We start from the raw sequence: 12,404 nt of genomic DNA on the forward strand, positions 1-12,404 counted from the left end.
ATGAGCTAAATTATTAAATTATGTATTATTGTTTTTTCATTTAGAATTGTTCATAAAACATGAATTTATACTTTTATTTGATTATTTATTATTTAATTTGAGTTATAGACTTGTGATTATAATAAAGAGTAATTTAAAAAAAATTGCTAGTATTTTATTTCATGAAACAGTGAGGTCATGTCCTTGTATGACCACCTTGAGATTTGTTCTCTATGAACTTTTAAGAGATCTACATTGATACATAACTTTGGGATGCACATAGGATTTTACTTCTCATTTTCACCATCTATTTTTTGGCATTAAGTCAGGTTTGTTATTACTGACAACAATTATTCAGATTTTGTATGGTTATCGAGCTCTTTGATTAGTCTCCAGCATTTGCCATGTAATTTAGTGGTTACCAAGCTTCACACTTCCTACCAAGCATTCTAGTGCTTATCAAGTGAATTCAAGTAGTGTGAAGTCCAACAGTTCTTATCGAGAAGTTTAGTGGTTACCAAGCTTCATAGTGTCGACCGAATCATCAATTCTTGTGATCAAAGTTAGTATTAACCAAGTGATGAGATGATTAGTGTTTATGGAGTGCAAGCATGGTAAAAACAAAATTTAGTTCCTACCGAGTCACCAGTGTATATCGAGTTCAAAACTGCATTGGAGTGATTAGTATGGACCGACCCTCTACTTCTACCAAGTGCATGATGATGTTGAGTAATGACATTAGACATTGTGTATCAAAAAATCACCAAGTCAATTTTTAGAACCTGAGTTTCTACATTTGGGCTGACTTAGTAATATTGATGTTAACTTGTGTATTGGGTGACTTTGTAATTATGTGAATTGGGTTAGTATATATGTAATGTATTGTATCATAACCAATTGAAAATTTTTTGATAAGAGAGAATGCAAAATGTGATGAAAAGCATGCAAATGTGAATCATCAACAAAGCAAAGTGTATTGCAAGGTCAAATCAATTGTAGTCAAGCTACATCTATTACGTAGAGGTGATTAGTACTTCAAGGTTCTTAATCAGCAATTCAGTTGTAACTCGGATCTATTGTTCCATCATAATAGGTGAATCAACTTCAAATCCTTTAATAGGGTAGACTTAATAGTCTTTTGTTTAAATCTCTTACCAAGTGCATACTTCATTGTATGTTTGTAAAACTTCTAACAAGGTGGACGTAGTAGTCCTAATTGATCCTAACACAGTAGATCATCTGAAGTGATCATTGTAAGCGTTAACTGGCCAACTTTATATTGTAGTATTGAAGTTTGTGGGTATCATCCCCACCCTAGTTTTACTTTCTATTTGGAAGGTTTCTGAGTCACCAAATATTGTGTTCAAAAGTGTTTTATGCCTTCAGTTTCTCATGCATGCAATATATTAGATCTATTGATGATAATTGAATTATGTTTTAAGTGTTGAAATTATTAAAAAAATTCAAGGTGACTGATTCACCTCTCCCCTCTCAGTAACCTAGCTAGTCTTGAAAATTTCCAATAATTGGTATTAGAGCTTTGTGGTTCTCAGGATAAAGTTTGATAGCTTGAGGGAAGTTCAAGGATAATGAAGATATTTTGACAAAGCTATTGATAATGAAAAGCTAGATATAGAGATGGCCATAGCTCAACTTAAGAAAGCAAAAGAGCATCTTTCCCAATCCCTGAAAAGAAGGAAGGTTTGCAAATTAGATGAATGACCACCAGTATGTTGAAGAGAAGATTGAAGACTTTTTCCCCTCAAGCGGTTCAGATGAGGCAAATGATGCAATCAAAGAACTTCTAGAAAGAATGGCTCCTTGCAAGTAGAAGTAAGAAAATTGAAAAGAGAATAAGAAATTCAGTCAATGAGATTGTGTGAAATCTCATAATAGAGAATAAGGCAAAAGAAGACTTGGAGGTAAGGATCAATGAAATTCAAAATCAATACCTTCAGCAAGAAAATCTTATTAATCAGCTCTTCAATGCAAATGAAGAAATCATGAGTCTGAGATCTGAAAATGAAAGGTTAAGGAATGACTTAAACATTGAAAAGAAAATCAATGAAAGGATGAAAGTTGGTCTAAATTCTGAGAAGCAACTCAATGAAAAAATAAGGAAATCCCAACCAAACTTGAATCAATTGAATTGGTAAAATGAGCATAGTCTTTATAGGAAAAGGGTAAAGCAGAACTTGGATACAAAGAAGAAGGTGAATCCTCCAAACAAGGTAATAAAAGGAATCAACGACCTACTTGAAATTACTATGGCAAGATAGGTCATACATCAAATAAATGTTGGAGTAATGGAAAGGAAAAATTCAATGGAAAATACTACAATTACAGTTAGCATGGTCATAAAGCTAATGAATGCAAAGAGAAACCAAAGTTTGAAGGCAAGTGTCACAAATGCAAGAAACAAGGTCACAAAGCATTTGAATCTAGATCCAAACCATTCAATCTAGCTAAACAATTTGTCTAGGAAATATTTTATTAGGACTACAATACTTTGTGTAGATGTCATTACTATGGAGAATATGGACACATTGGAATAAATTGTGTAAGACATCACATTTGAAGAAAGGATACTACCATAAGATGTTTTACATGTACCAAACTTGGTAACATAGCTAAGAATTGCATGAATATAGGTAGAGTTGAAGATGAAAAGAAAACAAAAGCTAATAACATCAAGAAGCAAATGAGACAATAGTGGATTCCTAAATCTACCAAGCAAGCTAGTTCAAGTGATGATAGTCATGTCACTCAAGAAGTGGGTAACTCCACCATTTCTAATTAAGTTCCTAAGGACTGGATCTATGTTTTCAAGGTCACATCTTAAATAGTTCCAAGTGAAAAGGAAGAAAAGTTCCAAATTAGTATGCCAGATACAAGAGGATCATAAAATTTTAGTATCAGTAATCACTGAGTAAGGTTGGGTCATACTGAGCAAAGTTGGGTGTAGCAAGGTTATGTTTGGTTATTGAGTTACAAGCTTCTACCGAACGATCAATGAAGATAGTGGATGACAAGCTATCACACACTATGTCATTATGGCTCTCATCATACTGAGCATTAATTTGAAGTTTTTATCAAAAGGGAGGAAATTAACTCCATTTGCACTGTGAATCTAGCATATTGAGAACAAAGTGATTTGTAGAGAATACTAGTGATCTTGAGTAGAATTCCCAAGAAATTTTTTTGAAGAATTTTCTCAATTTACCAAGTTATCATGGCATCCAACAATAGCAACAAGGCAAAGAAAGGATCTAAAATGTTGGTGTGAGGTGTTGAGTGAAAAGCCCCTAATTTCAAGTTGGAGCCAGCAATCACATAAACCCCCCACCCAAATGGAGCTTAGTCAAAAATACCACCCAATATACTTCTTATTAATGACATTAGAACTCATTTTAAATGTGCAGTTCAAGAGATAGGAACCCTAGAAATGGACAATGCCCTAAGTGAACTCTATGTGGATGGAATTCTTAAACTTGAGCATAAACACTTGGAAGAGAAAGCTTTAACCCATATTCCTCACCTACCATGAAACTTTCAAATTAAATGGATTAGGTATATAATAACTTGTGTTCATAATGGTCAATTATAGTTAGAGAAACTAGTTTTAATTATAAAGAAAATGATTCATCGCATTACTAGTCTCCCTATGCTTACCAAGGCTGAAGTCACAAAAACCCTAGGTTGGGATGAGCTATAGAAGAAAATCCTAGCCAAGTGGGATGGAAGAGGAATAAAAAATAGTAGTTTATTAGACATAGAAGTCAAATTTGGCATTCATGTGATAGCACATAAAATTTATAGCTCAAGTCAACTCAATAGTATGTCGTGTGAGGTAGTTGACCCAGCCTATAAGGTTGTCATATGACCTAGTAGATTTGATGTTGAAGTAGCTAAAAAAAAATATGGAAAGCATTAGAACCTCTAAGAATAACCCATGCAAATTTAGTTCATTGTTGACATTCTTGTTTTTCTATGTTCAAATGCTTTTCCCCTCTAAAGGCACAGTTGTATGCAGAAAAGAAAGACCAGTCCTATACCAGATCAATGAGTTTATAGCTAAAAAGGGTAAAAATTTTGATAGCATCATGGACAATTATTTTGAAATTTTCAAAGATACGATGAATAATAGATTTAGAATACCGAAGAACTTGGTTGAAGACTATAAGGATTATGTTTTTTTTATGGTTGGTAGTGATAGAGTATACATCCAAGTAGTAAGGCCTAGAATAGTATGGGTATAACCTCTTCCTTACGAGGTTAATATTGATGAGGAAAAATAAATAATTGAAGCCATAGTTAATGAGCCTATAGATCCAAAGGAACCTCTCTTTGGAACCTATGATGAAGCTAAAGAAAGAATAGAACTTGAGATCAAGCTTCCATAGGAAGTGAACAAAGGAAAGAGGAGGATATCGAAGTTGAAAATAGAAATTTCATCTCTTATGATTACTGAGGGAAAAGGTGAAGATGAGGAGGAATCTAAGAATGAAGAGGGATTAGAAACGGAAGAAGAGCCTACAAAGAAGAACGGAAAGGTGATTATCACCAAGCCACCCAAGCCTTCCACTATAGTCTTCTCAAGAGATCCAAGAAGAAAGGTGGTAGCGAAGTTGTGTTTAGTAAGCCCCCTCTCACCTTCTAAGAAAGATTGAAACAATTGACAGAAGGTACTAGTATAACCAATTTCAAATCATTAAAGTATAAGACCAAGCCAAAGGCTAAAAAAATGCAAATTGAGGAGATGGTACTAATGAAGATGGGAAAATGGAAGTATTCCCTTGATCAGATGGAACCTTAGATTTCCAATGAGCTATTAGAAGGATTGAAGACAAGATGGGAATCAACCATGCAAAGAACAAAAGACATACATGAACAAACTCTAAGATAGTCATTACCAACCATTACCAATGTTGAGGTAAAAGATGCTATGAAGAAAAATGAAGATAATATGACTAATAGATTTCATACTTGTTTGATTTTGGTAAAAGACATAGAGCACGTAGTCAAGAATGCAACATCGATGTGGAAGAATATTTATCATCTGCATAAACCTAGTGAAAATCCTATTGAGATCAAAGATGATGATGACGATAGTGACAAGGATGAAGGAAATGAAGAAGACAATACTCCTTTTTTCACTATTGATGCTGAAGAATATCAAGATTTGATGAAGGATGATGAAGAAGTTGAAGAGGAATATAGGCAAGAAGAAGAAGAGAGTGATTTAGTTAAGATAGCTGCAACTATCATAGCCTACCTTCCTCACTCTCCAAAAAAAAATACAACATCATCAAGCATGGAGACATCTTCAATAACTTTGATTGTGAGAACCATTGACACATCAAATGTCCAATCATTCCCTACTACCTCTTAGCTTAGCACATCACAGATAGAATTTTCTACCACTTCATCCACCAAGTTGCAAAATCCTTTAGTCACTAAGCTAGTTTTGGATTCGTCAGTTTTGGCTTCTTTAGATGTAAATACTTCTATGAGTACTTCACCTTCAAATAATTCAATTTTGAGAAGTTTGACAAGTACATACATTTTGGATTCTTCAAGTATTCTAGTAAGTATTCCACTAATAGGAACTCCACAAGTTTTCATTGGTAGCCCTATTGTTTCCACTATTGTGTCTATTTCAAAATCTAAAGCATTAATTTTAGAAGTTGAGCCAAAGACTCAACCAAGGCTTTTGATTAGTAGAAAGGAAATAGAGGAAGATATAGATCCAAATAAGGATATTAAGATTTCCAAATTAGATTTTGACAATGCTATTGTAGATCAGATGAGATTAGGCAATCAACTCCTTGAAAAGAAGGCTATGCAAAAGAAATTAAGAGAAGAGAGAGATAGAGAATTTTGGATTATAGAAAGTGCTAAGAATATTTTGATAGAGGCTATAGGTGTTGATGTTGATTCTTCTCAACATATTTTATCGCAATTAGAAGAGGCAGTTAACAAATTTAATGAGGATTCAAATGGCCAAGATAAATTGATGGAGAAGGAAAAGAAGAAGTTTGATAATAAACTACTTGAGCACATTGCTCAACAAATAGCTATTCAGTAGCTAGAACTTTCTTCAATTTTGATAAATCTTGAAACCTCCTACACAAACGTAACATCTCTTTTTGCTAAGTTATGTGATGTTATCAAGCATACAAAAGAAATCAAGAGGAAATTGAATAAGATTGATGAAGATCTAAAGGCTAGTGCACAAAAGTTGCAGCTTGACCCCAATTCAAGCTCTGCACATCACATGAAGATCAGATTCTTATTAGATATGTAGGCAGAGTTATTGAGAGAGGAAGCTTGGATCCGGTCTACACTCATAGACATCTAGAAAATGATCCTTCCTATCATGGATAAAATATAGAAACATATTGCTTATTCTAAAAAATTGATCCATGACAATAAGTTTTCAATTGTAGATCATATAATTGAGCTCTCTGTAGAAGTCCAAGTTGCACTTCAAACCTACAAAATTTTGCAAAAAAACTAGGACAAGACCTTAACTCTTATTCTTAAGGTACATTATGAATTCTCTCACATTTTGGTGTCTCTATATAAATATGTTGTGTATAAATCTTTGGCATTATTGTCAAAAAGGGGGAGAGACATGTATATAATTAAGGACGATAAATATTTGTATATATCATGAGAAAAAGATTCCATACCAGGAGATACACCTAGTATGACATAATATGTATATTGTATGGGGGAGATATATGCAAATGTATATAAACTAGAGTTACAACAAATTTTTTTGAAAAATCAAAAAATTCAGCATGCCATATCAAGTCAGTATCACACTATGTTGTACATAAGTTTTGGCTAATAAGTGTTTTTGTCACTAATGCCAAAGGGGGAGATTGTTGGCATTAAGTCAAGTTTGTTATTATTGAAAAAAATTATTTAGATTTTGTATGGATACCTAGCTCTTTGATCAATCTCCAGTGTTTTCCATGTAATTCAATGGTTACCAAACTTCACAGTTCCTATCAAGAATTCCAATGGTTACCAAGTGAATTTAGGGAGTGTGAAGTCCAACAGTTTTTACCAAATAGTTCAGTGGTTACCAAGCTTCATAGTGTCTATTGAGTCATCATTTCTTGTGATGCAAAGTTAGTGTTAACCAAGTGATGGGATGATTATTGCTTACCAAGTGTAGGCATGGTAACCACAAAATTCAGTTTATACCGAGTGACACAATATCCATTGTGTCACCATTGTATACAAATTTCAAAACTACATTGGAGTGATTAGTATGGACCAAGCCTCTACTTCTATTGAGTGCATGACAATTCTGAGTAATGATAGTGGATGTCATGTATCAAAAATTCACCAAGTCAATTTTCAAAACCCAAGTTTCTACATTTGGGCCGACTCAATAATATTGGTGTTAACTTGTATATTGGTCAACCTTGTAATTATGTGAATTGTGTTGGTATATATTTAATGTATTGTATCATACCCAAGTGTTATGTTTTTGATAAGAGAAAATGCAAAATGTGATGAAAAGTATGCGAATGTGAATCATCAATAGAGAAAAGTGTATTGCAAAGTCACATCAGGGGCAATCAAGTTACATCTATCACATAGAGGTGATCAGTGCTTCAAGGATCTTAATCAGCAATTCACTTGTACTTAAGATCTACTATTTCATCCTAATAGGTGAATAAAAACTGAAAACATGATCTAACTCTATAAATCTCCACACAACACAAGGAATGAATCATAGATTTAGATATTCTTTTATGGTTTATGAAACTTTCCAAGGCACCATGATCCCAAATTGAGAATGATGCAAGTAGGACTTCAAATCTTTCTTGGGGTAATTATGCAATTAGGCCTCCCATAACAAAGGAAGTATCATAAATTCTGATCAAAACTCAAGTTAAAAAATTCTTACATAAGGAGTGTCACATAACATGATCACAAAAAAAATCTCAAACCCTGGAACCATCCCTATATCAAGTTATGGAAGATACTACTACATATTCCTAGCATGCACATGGATCTTACATGCCTAGGACATCAATTTTATCTCTCCTATCTCCCTCTTTTCTCCTGAAACCAAAAGAATCATAAAATACATTGTCCAAAATTGGATTCCACCCAGGGCCATTAAATTCCCATGGTGGAATCTTGAGTTATGAGAGAAAATAGATCAAACCCTAGTGATCAACAATTTGAGAATATCTAGAGTTATACAATGAATTAGAAACTCATTCCAATTTAAAATGAAATTTTATTCACCAAGATATTCAACCATGTCCTATTTTTTTATGCGTGTGTCGAGGGCATCCATACCACTTGCTACAACATCAGATTTGGTAGAAAACTTAGTGTATTTTATTGATTCAAGTAAAAATTATACATTCTCTGCCTACCACCAGCCTAAAAGGTCTATGTAGTTCTTCTCAATGGTCATAAAAACCATTTTAAATATATATTACCATTGGGGATTCAAAATACAACTTCTGCAAAAAGTTACTTGACAACTTTTTAGCAACTTTTGCATTTTTAGTGCAACTTTTTCTTGTAACAACTAAACTTGGTTTTAACCTATCCAACATTTATGATAAAATGTAAAAACATGAAAGCTGATACATCCTAACATTCTAAACTATTTAACACATTTTACCATAGTTGACCAAGGGCTTATAGTGCTCCAATCTTGGAACTAGATCTCACAAGTAGGTCCAACTTAATAGTCATCATTCCTAACTAATCCTAGGGATTTAAAAAAAGGATTGAAGAGATTCTTGACATTGCATTTTTATAGAATTTATTAGGGTACCTCTACACCATACTCCCTATGAACTTTAGAGCTCAAGTTCCCACTTGAGTCAAGTTGATCAATTGTAGTGACATGTTGAAGGATCTACTCTTCAATTATCTAGGTAGCATCAATATCAGGTAAGCCTCTCCATTTAACAAGATAATACATGTATGCTTTTTTTTGGTCTTCCTAAGGACATTTTTTCCAAAATATTCTCCAATTATAGATGTTTTCTAGGAGTTAGATTTGTGAAAAAGTATGTTTTATCTGATTTTATGACTTTGTAGAGATATTTGCAACATCACAATCTACATCACCTTTATAGAGAGTTAGGTCAAAAACATTAAAGATTGGGGAAATAGAAAAAGTAGGGGGCAAGGTTATTTCATAAGTATTTTCTCCCATTATATGCAATATTTTGCATGGGCTAACTTTCTTCATGAAAAGTTTAGAATATCTACCTTTTGGTAATCTCTACTTCTTGAGAACTCTCCTTCTTTTATCTACATGTACCCTATACTATTGACTAGTTTGTTGCAATATAGTATTTAACTCTTCTTGGACTTGGTTGATGAGATTTTCCAAGTCTTCTCCCTAAGCACTAACTTTAAAGTTTGATGTTGGGTCTATCAGATCTAATGGACCTCTAAGATGCATATCATGCACTATTTGAAATGGTGTTTTTCCAGTGGATCTATTCAAGGAACCATTAAAAGAAAACTTTTCTTGAGGGAGTATAATATCCCAACTTTGAGTGTATTTCTTGGTTAGGCACCTAAGAAGATTTCCAAGTGACATAGTCACCATTTTTTATTGGCATTCAGTTTGTGGGTGATAGGAAAAGCTATAGGCTAGATCTGTGCCCAATTTATTTTGAAGTGTATGCCAAAACTGAGCTTGCAACTTTACATCTCTATCTAAAACAATTGTTTTTGGTAAGCTATGAATTCTTACAATTTCTATAAAGAAAATATGAGTAATGTGTGAGGAATCATTAGTACTTTTGCAAGGCAAAAAATGCATCATTTTATTGAACCTGTCCACAACAACAAATACACTGTAAAATCCTTGTTTGCTTCTAGGAAGTCCCATGACAAAATCCATTCAAATGGACTCCCAAGGTCTAGAGGTATTTGCAAAGGTTGGTACAACCCCTAATTTGTGGATATGCCCTTAGCTTGCTAACATATGGTACAACTTTTCAAAAATTTATTGATGTCATAAGACACTTCAGGCTAGTAAAAGCTCCTCTTGATATGATCAGTTATTTTATCAATGCCCAAATGACCTCCCAAGCCACCATAGTTCTCCTCCTTAATGATGTTTAGTCTCATGGAACACCTTGGAATAAAGAGTTGAGAACCTTTTAACAAAAGACCATTTTGAAGGATGTAATCAAAGAAATTAGTGTGTTATCACCCTATAAGTTCAAAACAAAGCTTATATACTTCTCCAAAATATAGATCTCTTATGTAAAGGTGTTTGAGGGCACAATCCCAATACTTTGTAGTTTAAATTCTTCAATGAGGATAACCCTTCTACTGAGGGCATTAGCCTCTTTATTTTATTGACCTTTCTTGTACTTTAATGTGAAGGTGTATGCTTGAAGATGTTCCATCCATTTCATATGGTTGACACTTAATTTTTTCTAAGAATTAAAAAAAACTAAAGCATGGTTGTCAGTATAAACAACAAATTCCTTCGACAAAAGGTAATGTCTCCACTTTTTGAGAGCTTGCACTACAACATACAATTTAAGGTCATAATGTGAGTATCTTTTCTTTGCATCATTTAAATTTTCATAGAAGAAAGAAATAAGCTTGCTTTCTTGACTTATAATAACACCAATTGCTAAGTTACTAGCATTAGTTTCAATTGAAAACACCTTCCTAAAATTAGGCAAGGTTAGAATAGGATATTGAGCTACTCTATTTTTCAAGTACTCAAAGGCATTGTTTGCCTCATTTGTCCACAAAAATTTAGTTTTCTTCCCACCTTTGATTGTGTCAAGCATGGGAACACAAATATGACTGAAGTTATTTATGAACTTTCTATAAATTGTTGCTAAACCATGAAAAAATTTCACATCGCCTTGGTTTTTAGGAGGTGTCCAATTTAAAATTGCTTCCACTTTGCAGGGATCCATCTTTAAGGTTCCTTGAGATATAAGAAATCCCAAAAGGTGAGTTCTTTCTACATGAATGTTCATTTCTCCAAATTGATGATCAACATGTGCTCATGAAGTCTTCTCAAGACTTGCTCCAAATTGTTCAAATGTTCTTCCCTATTGCTTCTAAAGATGAGAATATCATCAAGATAAACAACAAAAAAATTTCCAATAAATTCAATAAAAATTTCATTCATGATTCTCATGAATTTAATTGGAGCATTGCTTAAGCCAAAAGGCATTACAAGCCACTCAAAGAGTCCTTCAATTTTTTTGAAGGTTGTCTTCTACTCATCTCTAGGTCTGATCCTTATTTGGTGATATCCTAATTTCAAATCTATTTTAGCAAAGTAGCAAGTATTTCCAAGTTGATCAAGTAGGTCTTCAATCCTAGGAATAGGAAACCTATACCTAATAGTGATATTTTTTATAGCTCTACTATCAGTACACAATCTCCAGGTTCCATGCTTTTTAGGTGCTAGGACAAAGGGTACTGCACAAGGGCTCAAACTTTTATAAATTAGACCTTTAGCCAACATTTCCTTGATTTGTTTTATGATTTTTTCATTTTTATTTGGAGTCATCTTGTAGGGTGCCTTGTTTGGAAATGAGGAACTAGGTATGAGATCAATTTTATTAGTAATTTCTATAACGGAAGGGAGGGAAGATGGCATGTCACTTGCCATAAAATCATTGTATTTTAACAGCAGATCTTTGACCTCTACTAGTATGAATGGCTTCTTATCAAATTTCTCACCATCCTTGGGCTTCATAATTAGTATGAAACCTCCCTCTTCTAATTCATCAATATTTTTTTATCATTTCCTTCTCCCCTATCACAATCCCTTTGGCTTCCTTCTCCTTTTTGAATTTTTGATAAGGTAATGGTTTCATGGTAAAAAAATTTCCATCTCTAATGATTGTATAAGTGTTTTTCCTACCACTATAGGTGCCATCCACATCATACTACCATGGTCTCCCTAGGAGGAGATGGCAAGCATCTGTTTCCACTATGTCGCACATGACTTTGCCTATGAAGTCCCCAAGAGAAAACTCTATTAGGGTTTTTTAGTAACTAGAATTTTTTGTCCTTTAGTTAGCCATGATACATTGTAAGGAAAAGGATGTGATATTTTCTTCAATCCTACTTTTGCACCATTTCTTTAGAAACTAAATTCTCTATACAACCAAAATCAACAAGTAAATTACATACATTTCCTTGAAACTTTACCCTTGTTCTAAACAAGTTCTTCCCTTGGGGTGGCTTCTAGATGTGTGGGACTTGTAAGAAAGTTTGCCTCATCATAAAAACTACTCCTTCTTTATCCTCAAGTTTATAATAGTCTTCTTGGACCAATTGTGCCCTCCTTTCACCTTGGCTGTTGTTATTTCTTTTCTCAAGGCATCTGCCAGCATGATCTCCCTACTGGTTGTGATTAAAGAATTTTATAGGGC

Source organism: Cupressus sempervirens, chromosome 5, assembly GCF_028749045.1.
Source record: "Cupressus sempervirens isolate cs-2001-9-10 chromosome 5, ASM2874904v1, whole genome shotgun sequence".
NCBI lineage: Eukaryota > Viridiplantae > Streptophyta > Pinopsida > Cupressales > Cupressaceae > Cupressus > Cupressus sempervirens.